The 21,491-nt window shown below is 39.0% G+C and overlaps 1 protein-coding gene across 1 annotated transcript in view; it reads left to right on the forward strand.

Moving 5' to 3' along the window:
• LOC132819481 (parkin coregulated gene protein homolog) overlaps positions 1-21,491 on the forward strand; it is a 348,040-nt gene that overhangs the window by 113,720 nt on the left and 212,829 nt on the right. The gene's annotated exons all lie outside the window — the stretch shown is intronic.

A 21,491-nucleotide genomic window follows, 5' to 3' on the forward strand; every position in this document is an offset into this window, starting at 1 on the left:
TGAGTGGTTACTTGATAGAAATGTGCAAGATGTTGAGAGACATAGATAGAGTGAATAGCCAGAGACTTTTTCCCATGGCAGAAATGTCTATCACAAGGAGGCACAATTTTAACGTAATTAGCGGAAGGTTTAGGAGAGATGGCAGAGGTAGGGTCTTTACGCAGAGAGTGGTGGGTGCATGGAATGCACTGCCAGCAATGGTAGTAGAGTCAGATACATTAGGGACATTTAAGCGACTCTTCAATGGAAGTATGTATGGAAGTTAATACTATGAAGCATATGTAGGTTAGTCTGATCTTAGAGTAGGATAAAAGGTCGGCACAACAACAACAGCTGAAGGGCTTGTACTGTGCCGTATTTTCCTATGTTCTGTGTTATTCACTACTGTTATTGGACTCCTGAATGGACCTCTCTAATTTCAAATCTAATGCTGATCTTGCTTTTATGCACCCATAATCTTGTATGCTTTGCTCTAAACACCCTATGTCTCAACACCCTTTTTTAAAAATTCATTTGTGGGATGCGGGTGTTGCTGGCTGGCCAGCATATAATGCCAGTCCCTAGCTGCCCTTGAGAAGGTGATGGTGAACTGCCTTCTTGCACTGCTGCAGTCCATCTGCTGTGGGTTTACCCACAATGTCATATGAGAGGGAACTCAAGAATTTTGAACCAATAACACCAAAGGAACAGCAATATATTTCCAAATCAGGATCATATGTGGCTTGGAGGAGAACTTGAGCTGATGGTGCTCCCATTAATCTACTGCCCTTATTCTTTTAGATGGAAGTGGTCATGGGTTTGGAAGATGCTGACCAAGGATCATTGGTGAATTTCTGATGTGTATTGTGCAGTTAATACACACTGCTGCTACTGGGTGTTGGTAGTGGAGGAAGTGGATGCAGTGCCAATCAAGCTGGCTGCTTTGTCTTGGATGGTGTCAAGGATCTTGAGTGTTGTTGGAGCTGCACCCATCCAGGCAAGTGGGTTGTATTCCTTCACACTTCTGACTTGTGCCTTGTAGATGGTGGATAGACATTGGGTGTCAGGATGTGAGTTACTTGCTGCAGAATCCCTCGCCTCTGACCTGCTCTTGTAGCCACTGTGTTTATGTGGTGAGTCCAGTTGAGTTTCTGGTTAATGATAATCCCCACAAGGTTGATTGTCAGAGATTCCGTGATGGTAATTCTGTTGAATGCTGAAGAGCAGTGGTTAGATTTTCTCCGATTCATCATGGTAGTAACCTGACATTTGTGTCGTGCAAATGTTACTTGCCACTTGTCAGCCCAAGCCTGGATATTGTCCAGATCTTATTGCATTCAAACATGGACTGCTTCAGTGGCTGAGGAGTCAATGGTGCTGAATATTGTACAATCATTGGTAAACATCCCCACTTCTGACCTAATGGTGAAGGGAAGGTCATGAATGAAGTAGCTGAAGATGGTTGGACCAAGGACACTACCCTGAGGAACACCTGCAGAGATGTCCTGGAGCTGAGATGACTGACCTCTAACAACCACAACCATCTTCCTATGTGTCAGGTATGACTCCAAGCAATGGAGTGTTGCCCCCTGATACCCAATGATTTCAGTTTTACTGGGGTTCCTTGACACCACACTTGGTCAAATGCAGCCTTGACGTCAAGGGCTGTCACTCTCACCTCACCTCTGGAATTCAGCTATTTTGTCCATGTTTGGACCAAGGCTGTAATGAGGTCCTCAGTTGTATGGTCTGTATGTCCTTGGATGTTGTGATCTGTCTATACTACATGCAGAACAAAACTTTTCACTGTACTTAGGTAAATGTGACAACAATACATCAAATCAAATCAAAAGCAATGGCATACATTTAAGGACATATAATTCTCAAGAAAGATAATACAGGTACGCAGTCCTTTATCCGAAATCCCAAAATCCGAAAAGCTCTGAAATATGAAGTCTTTTACGTAAAGTTTTTTTTCTCTGTAACACGGTTTGTTTGGCATACAAACAGTTAGCCCAACTCCACACCCAGTCAACCTACGTCACTCAGATGTGACATGGTGGCGTGACCTGTACTGACAGGCATTAATTCTGTCTCAGGGCTCATAGTACTCTCAGGTGCATCTGCTGTTCAGTAAGATTTTTTAAATTTCATTGTTAAACTGTCACTTATTATGAAATTGAAAAGTTCTGAATAACAACTGGTCTTGAAGGTTTTGGAAAGAGGATTGTGTACCTGTACTCCATTTAAGAAAGGAAAACTTTCTGTGAAGGATGTATAACCCGTGGCTAATTAAGAAAGTGAAAAGTGAAAAAGAAGATGTATAGTGTTTCAAAGATTAGTTGTTGGTCAGACGAATTAGAGAGTCATAGTCATACAGCATGGAAACAGACCATTTGGTCCAACTTGCTGACCAGATATCCCATTTGCCAGCATTTGGCCCATATCTCTCTAAACCCGTGCTATGCATATACCCATCCAGATGCCTTTTAAATGTTGTACTTGGATCCGCCTCCACTACTTCCTCTATTAGTTTGTTCCATATGTGCACCACCCTCTGTGTGAAAAAATTACCCCTCAGGTCCTTTTTAAAATCTCTCCCCTCTCACTTTAAACCTATGCCCTCTAGTTTTGGACTTCTCCACCCTAGGTTAAAGACCAGGGCTATTCACCTAATCCATGCCCATCATGATTTTATAAACCTCTATAAAGGTCACCCCTCAGTCTGCAGGGAAAATAGCCCCAGTCTATTCAGCCTCTTCCTCTAATTCAAACCCTTTGGTCCCAGCAACATCCTTGTAAATCTTTTCTGCACCCTCTCAAGTTTAACAACATCCTTCCTCTAGAAGGTTGACCAGAATTTGGCAGCATAGTGGCTCAGCACCAGGGACCTCAATTCAAATCCAGCCTCAGGCAATTGTCTTTGTGGAGTTTGTATATTTTCTCCATGTCTGCATGGGTTTCCTCCGGGTGTTCCAGTTCCTCTACACTCCAAAGGTGTGCAGGCTAGGTGGATTGGCCATACTAAATTGCCCATATTATCCGAAGATGTGTAGGTTAGATGAATTAATCATGGGAAATGTAGGTTTACAGGAATAGGGTAGGGGGAGTGGGTCTGTGTGGAATGCTTTTTGGAGAGTCAGTGGCCTGCATCCACACTGTAGGGATTCGATGATAATTGTATGCAACATTTTAGAAGTGGCCTCACCAATGTCTGTGCAGCACAACATGACATCCCTACTCCCTTACTCAATGTTCTGACTAATGAAGGCAAGTGTACCAAATGCCTCCTTCACCATGTTCTTTACTTGCGACTCCACTTTCAAGGAACTGTGCACCTGCGCCGTTGTGTCTCTTTGATTGTAAATATTGGAAAATTTTCAAAATCAGCAAAAGGTTACTAAAAACATCATAAAAAATGAGCATTTAGTGTATGGGAGAAAAATAGTGAGAAATTTTTAAAAAGGACTGTAAAAAATTGTCCAAGTATTAAAAAAAAGAAAAAAGAAATGGCAAAAGTCGGCTTTGGTCCCTTTGAAGGTGAGGCTGAGGAATTGTCAAGGAAACAAAGAAATGCCAAAAACTTTGAACCAGTATTTTGTGTCTCATTTCACAGTAAAGACACAAAAAGCAGTTTAAGAACAGTGGAAAAGCAGGGGTAAAATTGAAGGGGTAATTTGAAATTAGCATGATCATTCAAGAAATGGCACTAGAGAAAGAAATTGGGACATGTCCCTGCACCTGATGGTCAACATGTAGCATGTAAAGGAAAGTGCACTTTGAGTTGTAATTGTCCAAAATTAACTATATTCTTGAAATTGGAAATAATGACGAATCCATCAGAAAAAAGCTTTATATTTAATTAAGAATATTAAACGTTGACTGCTTATCTTGATCTTAATAAACTCTGTAAACAGGGCAGAACAGAAACCAATTTCAGGAAAACTTTTGAAAACTGTAAATGTGATACTGTTATTCAAAACAAGTACATCTCTATGACTCTAAGTGATGTAGAACCTTGGAAACTATAGGACAGGCAGTCTAAATCTGTCGTGAGGAAATGTTATAATCTATTATTAGATTTAGAAAATCATAATACAATCAAGCTGCCTCATCATGGTTGTGTGAAAGGGAAATCATGTACGATAAATCATTTAAGTGTTCTTAACAGGGGGATAAAGGGGAATCAATAGATGTAGTGTCTTTGTAAATATCTTTTCAACTTCAATGATCGTGGTAGAACTTGAAGTGAGTATCAGTGAGCAGGTTATTGCAAAGGCAAGTGCCATTTGATGACATTGTTATGAACCCTTCCTGGCAAAAATTAATGCTGTGGTTGTGACAGCTATGCATATTGTGGAAGACATCATGGATTGCTGTAACATTTTGGAGAGCCAGTATTTTTTCCAGAAAAATGGTTTGGCTGTATCAAACACAATGATGCATGAGTCAAGATAAAAATTGCTGGAAATATTAGAGTAAATCCAAAGTTCCCAGCTTGTCATCTGGGCGTTGTGGGTTAGGAATGGAAAAGTTAACTGTCTTACTTGGAACAAGAATATTTGTGATTGAATATTACTGCTTTGATTTTTCTTTCACCAGTTTTTTCTTCCTACAATCCTGAAGGTGTTAATTTCTTGCCTGAGTAAAACTCGACAGTATAAGGCAAACATCTAGGCCTTCACTGAGGTGATCACGATTTTTCCACATATCTTGACAGTCAATTCTGCCAGTCAAATTGACCACAGGGCGTTAGCTGAGTCCCAGTCACATCTTCACTCAGACCCGCACAGTTCAAGATGTCATTCAGATGATATGATTTGGAGATGCCGGTGTTGGACTGGGGTGTACAAAGTTAAAAATCACACACCAGGTTATATTCCAATAGGTTGAATTGGAAGCACACTAGCTTTCGGAGCGTCGCTCCTTCATCAAGTTAATCACCTGATGAAAGAGCGACTCTACGAAAGCTAGTGTGCTTCCAAATCAACCTGTTGGACTATAACCTGGTGTTGTGTGATTTGTAATTCAGATGATATGTTAAATCAGATCTCATTGGCACTCATGCCACAAGTGTAGCATTGTAATTTCAGGTATTGAGAGTACGGTTTAATACCAGCAGGCACCGAAGGTTTTTTTAAAACATGCAGATTTCTTCTCATCTCAACTTCAAATCGGAAAACATAAAGACAGTTTTAGGGATAAAGATCTTTAACAAGTTTTCCTGAAATTGGTTTCTGTTCTGCCCTATTTACAGAGGCTTATTAAGATCAAGATAAGTAGTCAACGTTTAATATTCTTAATTAAATATAATGCTTTTCTCTGCTGCATTCGTCGATGTTTACAATTCTAACAAATATATCTTAGTGTCTGCATTATTTACTTATTATTTTCTGACATACATTTGGAAAGTATCCATACTTAAATCCGCCAATCATTTATCAGAAATATTTTCCATTTAAATTTGCTGAATGACCTCCAAATGCTGCACGAATTTATTTGTGAATTAATAGTCTGTCTATCCACAGTAATTTATGTGAGAAATCAGCTGAAGCAGCTTCATTCATTCGGTTGCTTACGGCTCGGCCACAGAAAAATATTCACATTTCTTCCATTTGTTCATGAATCCAAAGCATACAGCATCTCATCAAGTGTGAAACACAGCTAATTTATAACCACAAAAAAGTTGTTAGATTGAAACTAAAACTCGGCTGCCGATAAAGTAAGAAATTTGTTTGGCACTCAAATTACAATGAGCCAACGAGAGAAAATGCGTAACCTTTTAAAGCTCAGACGCTTGCCGAATTGAAGCTTTGAAAGAAATACAATGAAAATCAAACTCCTTCTTAAAGTTAAACAAACACCTTCTGTCAACTGGATGACAGAGCGAAAGAAAACTCCTTATCGTTTCTGTTTCACTTGAAATGGGATTCTCCTGTTACAAAAATGTGCTAGTCAGACATCTCCAAGCTTGTTAAAGTTTCATCTTCAACTAAAAAGAGAAACCTTGTGACCATGTTGCATGCAGTACTGTGAAAACTGTTCAAACTGGTGCCATAAAATATCCGTTGGTGAATTTTCCGAGTCCAGCTCCAAGGTTGAGCTGCCATTGCAATCCCATTAGGAAATAATTAATGTTTTTTTAAATGTTTCTGATATTATTTGTCACTTTGAACGTCTTTAAATAACATTAACTAAGGAGGAAAACATCATTTTTTGAGAGGATGACTATAAAATCGATACGTGTTTTGATGCTTTCATTTATTTTGGAGCAATACAGCTGCTCCACTGCTTTGAAACGGAGAGCAGTAGCTGTGAAAAAAAAACAAGCAGCACGTCATGCTTTCTCATTAGCTATGTTTTTTTGTGACAGGGAGGATCACAAGCTTTGAGGGAAGGTGAGATGTGTCACGGACGTGGAGTTGAGTGAGATGGAATAAGACAGATGCATTTATATTTCTTTCTGTTTTCAGATTTGGCTAATCTCAGGACAAAAAAAAATGTCTCGCCTTCTAGAGATTTTTAACATTTTTCTGCGTTTGTGAATCGGCGATTAAAAACTAACAGTTAGCATCCCTCTGCATAATTGATTTCCTCAAACCAAGAAAACACCAACCAACTCTCTTTGTAATATACTGTAATGGCACCAATTGCTGTTTGCTGTTAACCTGAGGCTTAACTGTTAACGTCATATTAAAATCACAACTACCGAAACAAGGCAGAGAGGCTTTTTTTTAAGCAAGTGCCGAACATCATCTTTGATTAGCTTAGATTCTCTACAGTGTAGAAACAGGTCCACACTGACCCTCCGAAGGACAACCTACCAAGACCCATTCCCCTCTGGCTAATATAACATTAGGAGCAATTTAGCATGGCCAATTCACTTAACCTGCACATTTTTAGACTGTAGGAAACCCACACAGTTACCCGAGGCGCGAAATGAACCTGGGACTCTGGCGCTGTAAGGCAGCAGTGCTAACCACTGAGCCACAGTGCCACCCTATCTATTAAGATCTATTAAGGTACAATACGTGAGTGTCATGGAATATTCACTACTTGCCTGCATGAGTACAAACATGATAACGCTCAAGAAGTTCAATAAAACTCAGCATCTGTTTGATTGACAACGCTGACACCAGGCTCATTATCTGTAATTCTGTTATTGACATATTTGATTACAGGATGCATTACAACAACTCATTAAGTTTGCTTTGACAATGCCTCTCTGCCCTGCAAGAGGAAAGAACAATATGTTGTAGGAAAGCTATCATTATTTGGATATCCCGATTTGGATATGTACTATAATTTCTTCAACATCACTTATTTAATATTTTGGAATTTGCTACCTGAAACTATGGGAGCACTTGGATGTTAGCTGTTCAAAGGGAAAATCCACCACCAGCGTCTCAAGAATACTGAAGAGATAAGTAAGTTAAGCTATTATTCATACCTGAGAAGAACTTCTAAAATAAAGGTTAACTATTCGATCAGCAAAGCTGACTGAATGGTGCTGATATGTTTTAAGAATTTAAAGCAGGTATGTAGCACAAGATCAAATTGTACAACCAAAATTCACTTTGCAGCTTTATATTACTGGAAAGAATGCCACCAAGCTCAAATTCAGAGTTAAAAATCACACAACGCCAGGTTACAGTCCTGAATTGAATTGAATTAAATTTATTGTCACGTGTACCAAGGCACAGTGAAAAGCTTTTCTTGTAAGCAATACAGGCAGGTCACAGAGTTAAGTAGCATAGATAGTATATAATAGGTAAACAGCTGCAAACATAAAAACAGGTACAAGCAAATATTAAGAGTTTGTGAGTCCATGCAGTATTCTAACAACAGTAGGTTAGAAACTGTTGTGAAAGCGGCTGGTGCGTGTATACAAGCTTCTATACCTTCTCCCCGATGGTAGAGGTTGTAGAAAAACATTGCTAGGGTGGGAGGGATCCAGGTTTATTTCAAAGCATTAGCTTTCAGAGCGCTGCACCTTCATCAGGTGGAGTATCTGACACAATTTATGGCGAAAGGTTATAGTGTCATACAGTGATACGTTGAGCAAACCTGGATTTTTAAGTTTTTTTGGATGCAGGTATCGGTTCATTAATATGTAAATCCCAGAAATTCTTTTAAGTCACCTTCTCGAGATAACTCAAGGTTTATAACAAAAGGTGATAAATCAGCTCAGACAATGCACTAAAGATGTGGGGTTGAAGTCTGTCTGTATCCCATGAATCAAAACCTACATTCTAAAAAATGAAAAACTTAATAATCCATGTTTGTTCAATACATTACTGTATGACACTAACCTTTTGCTATGAATTCTGTGTCTTGTGATCTTATACTCCACAACCACCTGATGAAGGAGCAGCGCTCCAAAAGCTAGGATTTCCAAATAAATCAGTTGGACTATAACCTGGAGTTGTGTGATTTTTAACTTTGTCCACCGCAGTCCAACAGTGGCTCCTCCACATCAAAGCACAAGTTCAAGCTCACCTTTGAGGGAGAGGAGATGATCATAAAGTAGAAACTTCAATAAAAACATTAAATGATAGAAAGACAATTCAAATAATAAATAATCATGCTGTTGTGAAATATGAAGCACGTTATTTTGTCGTTTTCCTCGAACACTTACTATTTAGGAATTTCAGCTTTTGAGGAAAAAAGATTACAATTGAATTTTCAAAGTAGACTTCAAATAATTTGTGGATGAAAGATCAGTATAATTTCCCAATAATGCACCTTGTAAAATATTGAGTGTAAAGTGACAGACCATATTCAACAAGGAACATATACCACTCCCAATACTGAGGCTGGATGTTGTACATGCAGGAGCTAGAGTTGTTGAGGAGCCGGTGAAGGGATTAACAGCACTGAAGCTGACAACAAATCAGGAAACCAACTCCAATCTACTGTCTTCTGCATTTAATTGTGATACATTAGGTTGTGAGAGGCAGATTGTTAATTTTAAACTTTAATCATTCATTAAGAAGGATACTAACATGGACCTTAGTGTTTAACTATGGGTGTCCAAGTTCCTCAATTTTCCTTGGGCTTGTCGCTGCCATTGCCAAAGATGCAGCAACAATTGAGTAACCCTGCAGAAATTACAAGCATTAAGTCCCCATAAGTACTGAAATGCATGGCTATTTTCTTACCTAATTGGTTAAAAAAAGACTGTTGTTTAATATTTGTTCTCAAAGGTTGCTTTTCTTGAAACTCTCACTACTCTGGAATTTATTTGCAGTACTTTAGGATTGCTTTCTTTGTTTTGGAAGTTTGTACATCTGATATCCACTTCCATCAGGTCAGCATGAGTCCTACTTATACTATATTTACGTGGATATCAAATTACAGCTAAGCTGATTGGCAGAAGCAAGAGCAACAAGAACAACATTAACACTTGCCCTAGAACAGCGTTAGAAAGAACAGCAATCGCTCTTCTCTTCAAACCTGGTGCTCAACAAGAGAGATGATGAGGAGCTGGGCTGTTCACAGAATGCAAAATGTCGATGTACGCTGAACATATAGTCAACGTAGATTCAGCTTCCTGAATCTATTGGAATACTGGTGTTTTAATCTGTATCATGTGATGGCAGATATTAGCAGTCTGCCAGAAGACCTGATGCTAAGTAGACCTAATGGGCATGGGCAAGGACGAGAGGATATGACTACTATTGAGGCAGATATAGTGATCCAGGAGATGATGCTTGATATGGCAAATTCCCAATGAGGCTCACCAATTTGTCATGGTTCCAAACAGGATATAAAAACTTATTAAGCTTCTGGGTGAGGAGGGATGAACTGGCTTTATTTGTTATTTATCTAGCCATTTGGTTGCTTACAATAATGTTAACTGAAATAGGATACCTGCTTTTATGATGCCTTTCTTTTAGTCCAAATTTATGTTTTAAAAATTAATGTGTTTAACCAGGCTTTCTTGAGTTAACATAAGAGTGAGATTTGCTAAACACAAAAGGAAATGATGACGCAACAAATATAGATGCAGGTTAGAAATGGAAGGTGAGCCCAATAAAAGTTAAGAGTTCAAAAGGTATGCATATTAATCTCTTAGTTCCATGAAGATTACATAGTTGGACATTGTGCTGTTACTTTGGGGGATTCCAATAGCACTGATGTTGGTAGGTATGCAGTTGGTTTTGAGATACTAAAATTTGCAGGTCAGTTGAAAAGTCTCTTTCCTGTTTCCTTTTGACAGTGGCTTCATTTGCTTTCTCGCTTTCAGCAAAGACCTTCTGTCTTGTCAAACATGCACTACAGGTGACAAGACAGGATCTCTCTCTCTTTGCCAAAAACAGAAAGCAAATGAAGCCACAGTTAAAAAGAAATAGGACAAAACCTTTCAGCTGATACGCAAATTTAAATATCTTGAAATCAGCAGTACACCTACCAAATTTAGTGCTACTGAGTATTACCAAAAGTAATAGCCATGTAACAGAAATGCAGGGATGACAAGTGTTTTTCTTAGCTGTGATCCTTGTAGCACATACCTTCACCCACTGGCACGCAAAGCACAGGACTGAAACTAGCAGGTGTGTGTATTCTGGAAAAAGGGAAGACAAATAACCTGACTTCTCTTTTCTTTGCCATCATATTCACAGCCTAAGATAACTCACAAGATGTTACAGTTACACTTGCAATTCATATCTCCATTTGAATTTCTTCTCTTTGTAGCTTTTTTGACATCCAACAGGTGTGGTATATGAGTCTCCCTCAAGGCTAGGGATAATCCACATAGGCTTTGTGGACAGTCATTGAATTATATTAGTCGAAATTTACATTTTCAGTCATTCTTCGGCTTTGTCCTTTTTTTTAAAAGACACATGTTGTAATTGAAAGGTCAGTATGTCCATAGGTGATCTTGAGTTTTAATCATAATCATGGCACATGTAAGGAGTCTTAGGCCTGCATATTCAACAGTCTATATGAATAAGAGCAGGAACCTCCAGGAGAATGAGAAAGTTGACCACAGTCCTTGTGACTTTGCATGTTAAGGAAGTAAACAGGGATGTAGTAGAGTTGGAGACAGTATACTTAAAGGAATGTATGCTGCTGCTGCTGCAGCTAAAGTATGGAGTCCCAAAGTTACCTGCCTACTGTCAGGCTGAAGGAGATCTCCTCAGGACTGAATAGGAAATCAGAGTAGAAGGAGAAGGATCTGTTGTGGTTCACATGGATACCAATGATGTAAGTAGTACTAAGAAAGTGGTTCTGCAAGGAATATGAGCAGCTAGAACTTGAATTACAAATAAGAACCACAAAGCTCATAATCTTTGGATTACTAAATGAGCCATGAACAAATAGGCATTGACAATAAGATCAGAGAATTGAATTTCTGGCTCAAAGACGGTGTCAGAGAAATTGGTTCCCGTTCATGCAGCATTGGCACTGGGGAGAAAGAGACCTGCTGTGTTTGGAAGAGCTTCACTTGGACAATGATGGGATCACTATTCTGACAAATTGCAAAAATAGGCCTGTAGAGAAAACTTTAAACTAAACACTGCGTGTTTGTGTGGGTGAATGTATACCAGTGATGTGGAGGGTTCAGGAGAACAGAAACATAAAAAGTTAAAAAGAGTAAAGGCAAATCACTTGTGCAAGGTAGTGGTATGAATAATGATAATTGATATGTGACAGCAAAGGAGAAGATATATAATCATAAGAGTGTATCAGCAAATCAGATCAGAATAATAAATGTGGGAAAACAAGAAAAATAATTAAAAGGCCTATCATCTGAATGCATGAGAATTTCTAACAGAATACATGAATTAATGATACACATAGGAATAAACAGTTATGATCTGATAGCAGTTGCAGAAATGTTGCAAGATGACCAAAGCTGGGAGCAGAATATTTAAGGTTATTTGACATCTTGAAAAAATATGAAGAATGGAGAAAGAAGTGGGTGTAACTCTGTTAATAAAGTGTGGGATTGGTGCAATAGTGAGACGTTTTCTTGGTTTGGAAGATCAAAGTGTAGAACCAATTTCACAAAATCACAAAATTGTTACAATGGCAGACGAGGCCATTCATCTTGACATGCTTCAACTGGTTCTATAACCTTGTGCCAATTTCCTACCTTATTCTACATCCCTGCAAACTATTTCTATCCAAATAATCATCCAATGCACTCTTTAATATCTCAACTGAACCTGCCTCTACCTTATTTCCAGATACTGCATTCCATATCCTAACTACTCGTTTATGAAAAAGTTTTACCTCATATCACCCTTACTTTATTTGTACTTCACTTTAAAAATATGCCTCATTCTTTTTTTGTTTTAAGAGAGGGAACAGCTTCTCCCTATGTATTCTGCCCAGCCTGCTCATGATTTGGAAACCTCTATCAACTCTCCTTTCAGCCTTCTTCAGTCCCAAATTCTTTAGTCTATTTTCATAATTGAAGTTGCCAATTCCCGGAACTATTCATGTAAATTCCTTCTGCATTCTCTCCAATGCATTCACATATTTCCTATAGGGTGGCAACCACAGCTGTGCACTGTACTTTAGCCGAGGTCTTGTACGATTTCAACATCACCTCCTTGAACTTGTAATCTATGCCGCTATTAATAAAACTGAGAACACTGTATGCTTTATTAAGCACTCTCTGCCTGTCCTGTCAACCCAGGTCCCTCTGTTCTTGAACTCTGTTTGCAGTTGTACTCCCAAATTTATGTTGTGTTTCAATGCGCCTTCAATCAAAGCCTATCACCTCATATTTCTCTCTATTGAACCTCCTCTGCCACCTGTCCACCCACTCCACAAACTTGCTAATGTTCTTTTTAATTGCCACACAGTCCTCCTCTCTGTTTAAAACTCTTCCATTTTTTTAGATTAGATTACTTACAGTGTGGAAACAGGCCCTTTGGCCCAACAAGTCCACACCGACCCGCCAAAGTACAACCCACTCAGACCCATTCCCCTCCATTTACCCCTTCACCTAACACTACGGGCAATTCAGCATGACCAATTCACCTTATCAGCACATTTTTGGACTGTGGGAGGAAACCCACGCTGAAACGGGGAGAATGTGCAAACTCCTCACAGAGAGTCACCTGAGGCAGGAATTGAACCCAGGTCTCTGGCACTGTGAGGCAGCAATGCTAACCACTGTGCCGCCCATGTTTAATATCATCTGCAAACTTTGAAATTGTCCCCACGCACATCAAAATCCAGATCATTAATATGTCGCAACAAAAGTAAGGGTCATAATACCAACCCTGGGAAACTCCGCGACAGACCTTTCTCCAACCCCAAAAAAATCCACTGACCATCAATCTGTCTCTGTTTCCTATCATTCAGCTAATTTTGTATCCATGTTGCTACTAATCCTTTTATACCACGAACAGTGATGTTCCTCACAAATTAACTGTATCAGGTGCCTTCAGGAAATCCGTGTATGCCAAATCAACAGCATTATCCTCATCAACATTTTCTGTCACCTCTTCCAAAAACAACAACAAGTTATATAATCATGATTTCCCTTTTAGAAATCTATACTGACTCTTCCTAATCATCTCACCATTTTCCATCTGTTACTAATTCTATCCTGAATAATTATTTCTAGAATTAACCCCACTACTGAAGTTAAACTCAGCAGACTGTAATTTTTGGGGTTATCCTTACAACCTTTCTTGAACAAATCGATAATATTTGCAGTTTTATGGTCTTCTGGCGCTTGCCCCTGAGTCCAGAAAAATATCTGACTCACTTCCTTCATCCTCAGATGCATCTCATCCATTCCCTGTGAGTTGTCAATTTTAAATGCCAATAATCTTTCCAAGACTGTGTTCCTTATTAACTTTGAACCCTTTTAGTGACAGGGTTTCCTCCTTTGTCACTATGGCCTGAGTAGCATCCTCCTCTTTTGTAAAGACAAGTGCAACATATTCACCTACCACCTCAGCTCTGTCCCCTGCTTCCATGTTAGATATCCTTTTTGGTCTCTGACTGGCCCTACTCCTCCTTTAACCACTTTCCTATCATTTATATGTTATATAGGACTTTGAGATTTACCTTAATGTTAGCTGCTAGTCTTTTCTCATAGTTTCTCTTTGCTTTCTCTTTCTCTTTGCTTTTTCATCTCCCCCATCAATCTTCAGATTGGGATGGGTTAGCTCAGTTGGCTGGACGACTGGTTTGCGATGCAGAATAATGCCAACAGCATGGCTGAGAAGGTTCCCCCTTCTCAACCTTGCCCCTTGCCTGAGGCATGGTGACCCTCAATTTAAACTCACTATCAATAATGTAGAGACAGAGCAGCCATGGTCCTTGGTTTCCCTTTAAACCTTCTGTGTTCATGTTGAACTTCAACTGCAATTTTCATCTTACACATGTCATGAGCACACTATTTTGTTTTAATATTAATTTCTACTTCCTCTGTCATGCAGGGAACTCTAGATTTGTTTGTTCTACGTTTTTCCATTAGAGGACTATAACTCTACCTGAAGCATCTGCTCTTTGGAATTGGCCCATTGTTTTACCCACCAATCTCTTATTCCAATCATGCCTGCTCAGCTCTGTTCTTGCCGCATTAAGGTCAGCTTTACATAAATTAATTTTTGTTTTACAATTTGATTGGGGAAAAAGAGATAGCAAGGAAGAAGGGTCATTGTTGGGAGTAGTTTATATATGATAGAGTATCAAACAAGAAATAATCTGAAACAAAAACAGAAATTGCTGGAAAAGCTCAGCAGGTCTGGCAGAATTTGTGCGGAGGAGTCGAGTTAACCTTTCAGGTCTCGTGACTTTTCCTCAGAACACAGCTCCTTGTTGTGAAAAACTGAGACAATAAGATTTGATATAATTCGCCACCTTTTGGATGTATGGCCTCTATATTTGACATCATACTAGCTCTGGAATTCATATATCATTCTATCCATTTTTGAGATAGACTTTGTCTTAATGGATCATCCTGTTTGTAGAAAGCACCACTCATGTTCCCACTTTCAGGACTATTCATTTCTTCTTTTCAAAATACTCATGAATCTGTCAACTTAGCACAGCCATTCATACTCACATTTAAGAAAACTTTAACCTGTTCTTCAGTTCTCTGTACAAGATAGATCTTTGATGATTATACAGCAAAGTATGGCAAATTGCCATGTTTTTATTTACGACAGGTTAGGCAAGAAGGCAGTTCATCCATTCACTGCTTCAAAGGTCTTGTATGGCATTTCAATGAAGTTTAATGTAAAGTTGCGGATCAGTATCTCATCTTTCAATTAGGTGTTTACAAACTTCTGGATTCAACATTTAATCACTGCACCATTTTGTCATACAGCATCCATTGATATTGTTTCTATAATTCCTAATCACATCTCCCCAAGATGTCTGTCATTTAATTGTCTCGTTATCATCCGTTTTTGTTTTAAAAATTCATCCCTTTTGTTACTTATTCATCCTAGAATCAACTGGGTCACACACCTTCTTTATTTTGCTCCATGCCTCTGTAATTGCTTAAAACTAATTATTTGTGTAACATTTTCCAGTTCTGTGAAAAGTTATTGACCCAAGACAATGGCTGGATTTCCATGTGAAAGGAGGGAATCCAAAGACAAAACTATTCCCACCTCCTCAATGTTCTTTTTACTCAAAACTGACTGCAGAGGGGGTACCTTGTGGCACTCTGGGCAAGCAGGCAGTTGAACCTTCTGATCATTTTAAGCCCACCTCAGCTGATCCATTCACCGCTCATCACCTCAACCATCTCACATCCAACCTTTATAACATTCACCTTTACTCCTTCTTTGTGTCATGCCTTGTCCCAGATGTCACACATCCTCATTCTCCTCATCAATAACTTGTTCATTTATTAGTCACCTTGTGGACAAAATTCTCATGACCCATTATAACATTTACAAGCAGCCGAATAACCCATAATGAGCAATCAGACTCTTCAAAACAGTTTTATAAACAATGTCAAACATTTTTGAAACAAGTAGGTGTTGGATTACAGAGAAAGATCCCATTAAGGTTAGGTGAGTTGGCCATGCTAAATTGCCCATAGTTTCCAGGGATGTGTAGGTTAGGTGCATTAGTCAGGGGAATGTTGGCTAGGGAATGGGCCTGGGTGGGTTACTCTTTAGAGGTTGGATCTGTTGGGCCAAACGACCTGTTTCCACATTGAAGGGATTCTATGAATTCTACCTCACAGATACCGAGACTGAAAACACAAAAGCAATTAGAATCAAAGAAACAAATAGATTTGGTTATTGGTAAATATAATACAATATATTTGTTATTATATGGTAATAGTATATTTATTACCATATGGTAATATAATATTATATTTACCATATAATATATTTGGTTATTATATGGTAAAAGTATTTGGTTATACTTTTTAAAACATTATTCAAGTATATATACATTCCTTTCCTGTTATTTGGTCAAAATCCTGGAACTCCCTTCCACATACTCATACCCCTGGTATTGGAGCAAAGAAAGAAGGAAGCTCATTATCACATTCTCAGAGCAATCAGGAATGGAAATAAAAGCTGGCCCAACCAGTGAGGTATATACATATAAGCAAATAACAATCATCTAAAGACTTTTCCACAATTACGTTATTGATCTTTGAAATCACAGCACAGTCCTAACTCACCTTTCTTAACATAGCTGCAATGCATCCTATAGCATTTGCTTATTATAAAAAGAAGGAAATATTATTTTACTTACCTTTCAAAATCCTGATGATAAAGTGCATTAGAATTAAGCCCCACTATCCGACAATTATTAATGCCTACTATGAGACATTTGAGGGACATTGAGGTGGTGGGAATAGTCGTGTCTATTTCTACATATTGATAATCCTGATTATTAACTTCTACTATGTATACTTAAATTTAATATCCTTGTAAACATATCCATTTATATCCATATCAATAATATCCCAAGCACATATCCATTCATGCATAAATAACAAGGACAAGACAGACCGCTGTACAGAAATATGATGTAAAACAAGGGCAAAAATACTAAATTCTATAAATCAAGAATCCAAACCACAAATGTGGAATAAAGTTGTTTTCTGGTAGTTTGTTTGGTTTTTGGCATTACTACTATGTTATTATTGACCGCAAATCTTCATTTTGGTAACCAATCATTTGGACCTAGATCTTTTCCTGAGTAAGAAGTTTTTTCTTTTCTGAGATCATGGAAGTTGGTTTCTTTTCAACCACACAGAGTGAGAAAGAGTAACAAACTTTGCAGGCTTTGTTTGCTGGTTTTCAGGAATTGTGTGCTCAAGTGTCCTTCTCAGGTCAGTGACAGATTTCAACTTAAAAATCCAAAAGGCTGTTGCTTGGAAGTTCTTTTCAATCTAAATGCTCCTGTGCCAGTCTTTGTCTCATTAAGTAGCAAATAAAATACAGTGAAGTCAAATGTTGCATGACCTAGTAACACCTCACAGTTCTCCTTTAGACCTTCAATTTGTGAAGGAAAAACACTATCTGAGAAGGAAAAACATTCTCTGCAACAAAGCAATATCTAAACTTTCATTTTTCCCAGTTTGTATTCCAAAAAATATTTGGAGTCATAAAAACAAACTGTACAGAAGAGGCCCCTCAGTCCATCAAGTCTGCACCCCAAAACTACACTAAATCTATAATACTTTCCATCATTAGACCCATTGTTTTGAATGTTATGAGATTCCAGTATTCACCCAAGCTCATTTACCCTCCCAAGCAATGCATTCCAGACCCCTATTGCCATCTGGGTGAAAATGCTTTCCCTCAGTTCCCCTCTAAACCTCTTGTCTTCCACTTAGAAGTGTGCTCCCTTGTTACTGATTCTTCAACTAAGGGGAACAACTGTTTTCTATCCACCCTGTCCATATCCTCATACTCTTATACACCTCTATTCTCTATCTGTACTTCTATTGTAATCTTTACAGTCTTCCCACCCCAATCCATCATCTAATGACGCTAAAGCAAATCCTAACAGTTGCTAATGTCTGACTGTTTACAAGAAAATTAAAATTGTGCCTGGGGCAGATTTTCAGTGAGTCCACTATGCTGTTATTTGCTTCCTCCATAGCAGTGTATGGATTCCATTGCCTAGATCTTCCTCGATCCTTGTAACAATGGCTGAGGGTGGAAACAAAGGCAGGAATTCTGCTATCATACTCATTTGCAATTTTTTGACTCTGCCTCCACTTGATCCCTAACGGGACTATGAAAATCTAGACCATTATTTCTGTTTTTCTTTCTCCACAAATGTTGCCTAACCCACGGCATATTTCTAAAAGATTTTTGTTTATGTTGCTCTGACTTCCCCCAGATTCATGATTGATCTGAAGATAGGAAAGGTTGAAAAGAAAGCACATTAGCAAGTTCTGAGAAGATTTGGAGCTCAGGTTGAGGTTCTGGATGTAGGTTTGCTCAGTGAGCTGGAAGGTTCATTTTCAGATGTTTCATCAGCATAGTAGGTAAGATCTTCAGTGAGCCTCTGGACAAAGTACTGCTGATTATTCCTGTTTTCTATTTATATGTTTGGGTTTCTTTGGGTTGGTGATGTCATTTTCGGTTCTTTTTCTCAGGAGTGGTAAATTGAGTCCAAGTCAATCTGTTTGTTGATCAAGTTCCAGTTGGAATGCCATGTTTATTGGAATTCTCATGCGTGTCTCTATTTGGCTTGTACTAGGATGGATGTGTTGTCCCAGTCGAAGTGGTGTCCTTCCTTATCCCGTATGTGAGGATACTAGTGAGAGAAGGTCATGTCGTTTTGTGGCTAGTTGATGTTCATGTATCCTGGTGGCTAGTTTTCTGCCTGTTTGTCCAATGTAGTGTTTGTTACTGCCTTTGCATGGTATTTTGTAAATGACATTAGTTTTCGTCATTGTCTGTATAGGGTCTTTCAAGTTCATTAGCTGCTGTTTTAGTGTTTTGGTGGGTTTGTGGGCTACCATGATGCCAAGGGGTCTGAGTAGTCTGGTAGTCATTTCCGAGATGTCTTTGATGTAGGGGAGAGTGGCTAGGGTTTCTGGGCGGGTTTTGTTGCTTGTTTGGGTTTGTTGCTGAGAAATCTGTACACTGTGTTCATTGGGTACCCATTCTTTTTGAATACACTGTATAGGTGATTTTCCTCTGCTTTGCTTAGTTCCTCTGTGCTGCAGTGTGTGGTGGCTTGTTAGAATAAAGTTTTGATGCAGCTTCATTTGTGGGTGTTGGGGTGATTGGTTCTGTAGTTCAATATTTGGTCCATATGTGTTTTCCTGTAGGTGCTAGTTTGAAGTTCCCCATTGGCTGTTCGCTCTACTACGACATCTAGGAATGGCAGTTTGTTGTTATTTTCCTCCTGTTTGGTGAATTTTATGCCAGTAAGGGTATTATTGATGGTCTTGAAGATTTCCTCTGATTTGTTTCATTTAGTGATGATGAAGGTGTCATCTCACGTAGCGGACCCTTGCAAGGACAGTCTTGTCAAGCTCGTGGACCTTTGCCTTACCACTCACTTCACCTTCAACAACAAAACCTACAGATAAACTAATGGAACACCCATGGGATCTTTCATATCAAGGTTCATGGCGGAGACAGTAATGCAGAGACTTGAACAAATAGTTCTGCCAACCATCCAACCCAAACTTTAGGTCCACTACGTGAATGACCCCTTCATATGCTAACTCCATTCAGTTCTATTTTTGACTTCTCTAATGATTGCATCCATACGATAATTGGCTATCTTTCCTGACTCTTTGTCTTGAGGATTGTAGAAAAAAATTACTTATTAAATTATTTAGTTATAGCTCTAAATGATCCAATGTTTCAATAACTTATGAAAATCAAGGAAACTAAACCAGCAGAATAAACCCACATGTATTTGTGATGACCAAAATATTTTGAGGTGCTTTGAAAAACTTAAAAGTGAAATGCTAAGAAAAGTGTTCCATGCGTGTATAATGACTGCCATAGACTGCACACAAAGGCACCTAGAGTAGAGGCAATGGTCACATGACTCCAACAAGCCATGCCCCTGCACTCAGTATCTCAGCATTTCTCCCAACAAAATGCCCTTTTACAAAATTAACCAAAAAAAATTTACATGCCATAGCAAGCTACGCAAGTCACCTAATACACAGGTTCACAAGAGAAAAAATATCATTAATCTACAAAACTTCATGTTAATTCCAGTTAGTCCTATTTTTGACAGTCTCGGCAAATGAATTGCAGCGTCTTTAAATTATTGCAGGTTTCCTAATGAATTAGAATTAGCTTTACTATCACATGTACTCAATGAGTACAGTGAAAAGTTTCAGTCACCACTTGCAGCATCGTCTTCGGTACAAAGGTACAGATTCTTAAGTGCAAATTCTTAGGAGGAGAATATACAGAGAAATAAAACATCCAGCATTACAGATCATAGGATTATATTAGAAAAATGAAGAAATAAAAAGTTCAAAATAACAGCCCTTCCAACCCAGTCCACAATGATACCTAGTCTCTAGTCCGTGCCGGGTTCCACCTCAAAGCCGAGAGACCGCTCTGGAATCATCTTGAGGCCAGAAGTCACATTAAGACCATGCCGAGTCACAAGAGACTGCCACTCCAGGCCGCCAGGAGACCATCGCATCATGCCAGGCCAGGAACCACCACACTGGACCACTGAGAGACTATTGTGTCATGTCAGGCTGGGGACCCCCACACCGGACCAAGAGACAACCACTCCAGGTCGGCATCCTGCCACACTGACCCAGGAGACAGCCACAGCGAGCAAGGAGATCACCAAGCTGGGTCCATGCTGAGGCCAGGAGTTCAGGATATTTCTGAGAAAAAGGATAGCAAAAAACACAAAAGTGGGGAACAAAGAAAAGAAACAGATGCAGCAGACAAACTATAGCTGAAGAGTCCTACTCCACTGTCATCTTGGATATGAATAATGTGGAGGAGTTGATGTTAGACTGGAGTGTACAAAGTTAAAAATCACACAACACCAGTTATAGTCCAACAGATTTATTTGGAAGCACTAGCTTTCACAGCACTGCTCCTTTATCAGGTATCAGTTGTCACTACTCTGTCACAGCTACCTGAGGAAGGAGCAGTGCTCCGAAAGCTAGTGCTTCCAAATACACCTGTTAGACTATAACCTGGTGTTGTGTGATTTTTAACTAGGATATGAATGGTAGAATTGGATGTTGTTGTTTGTTGTTGTTTGTTGTTGGTCTGATATCTGCTTATTCCTGAGGTGGTGTTCAGAGGAATGTAATTCCCTTGGCACATGCTGCTCCTGTGGTAACCGTTACCGTTGATCCATTGCCATCGCTGGAGAATGGTGAACCTCAAGGGATTGATGATTATTCTGTCCTCTCTGTAGGTAGTGTTATCATATCTTCCTGATCAGCTACCTGCAGTGGAGACACAACTTCTTTAGTGGTATGTAGATGTCTGTGATTATAATGTTGTATCTGGTGCTGCACATTCACCACAGATGATCAAGTTAACAACTGCTGAATACCGGTATCACATTGTCACCTGGACTGGTTCTTATTG

This window comes from Hemiscyllium ocellatum, chromosome 10 (genome assembly GCF_020745735.1).
Source record: "Hemiscyllium ocellatum isolate sHemOce1 chromosome 10, sHemOce1.pat.X.cur, whole genome shotgun sequence".
Taxonomy (NCBI): domain Eukaryota; kingdom Metazoa; phylum Chordata; class Chondrichthyes; order Orectolobiformes; family Hemiscylliidae; genus Hemiscyllium; species Hemiscyllium ocellatum.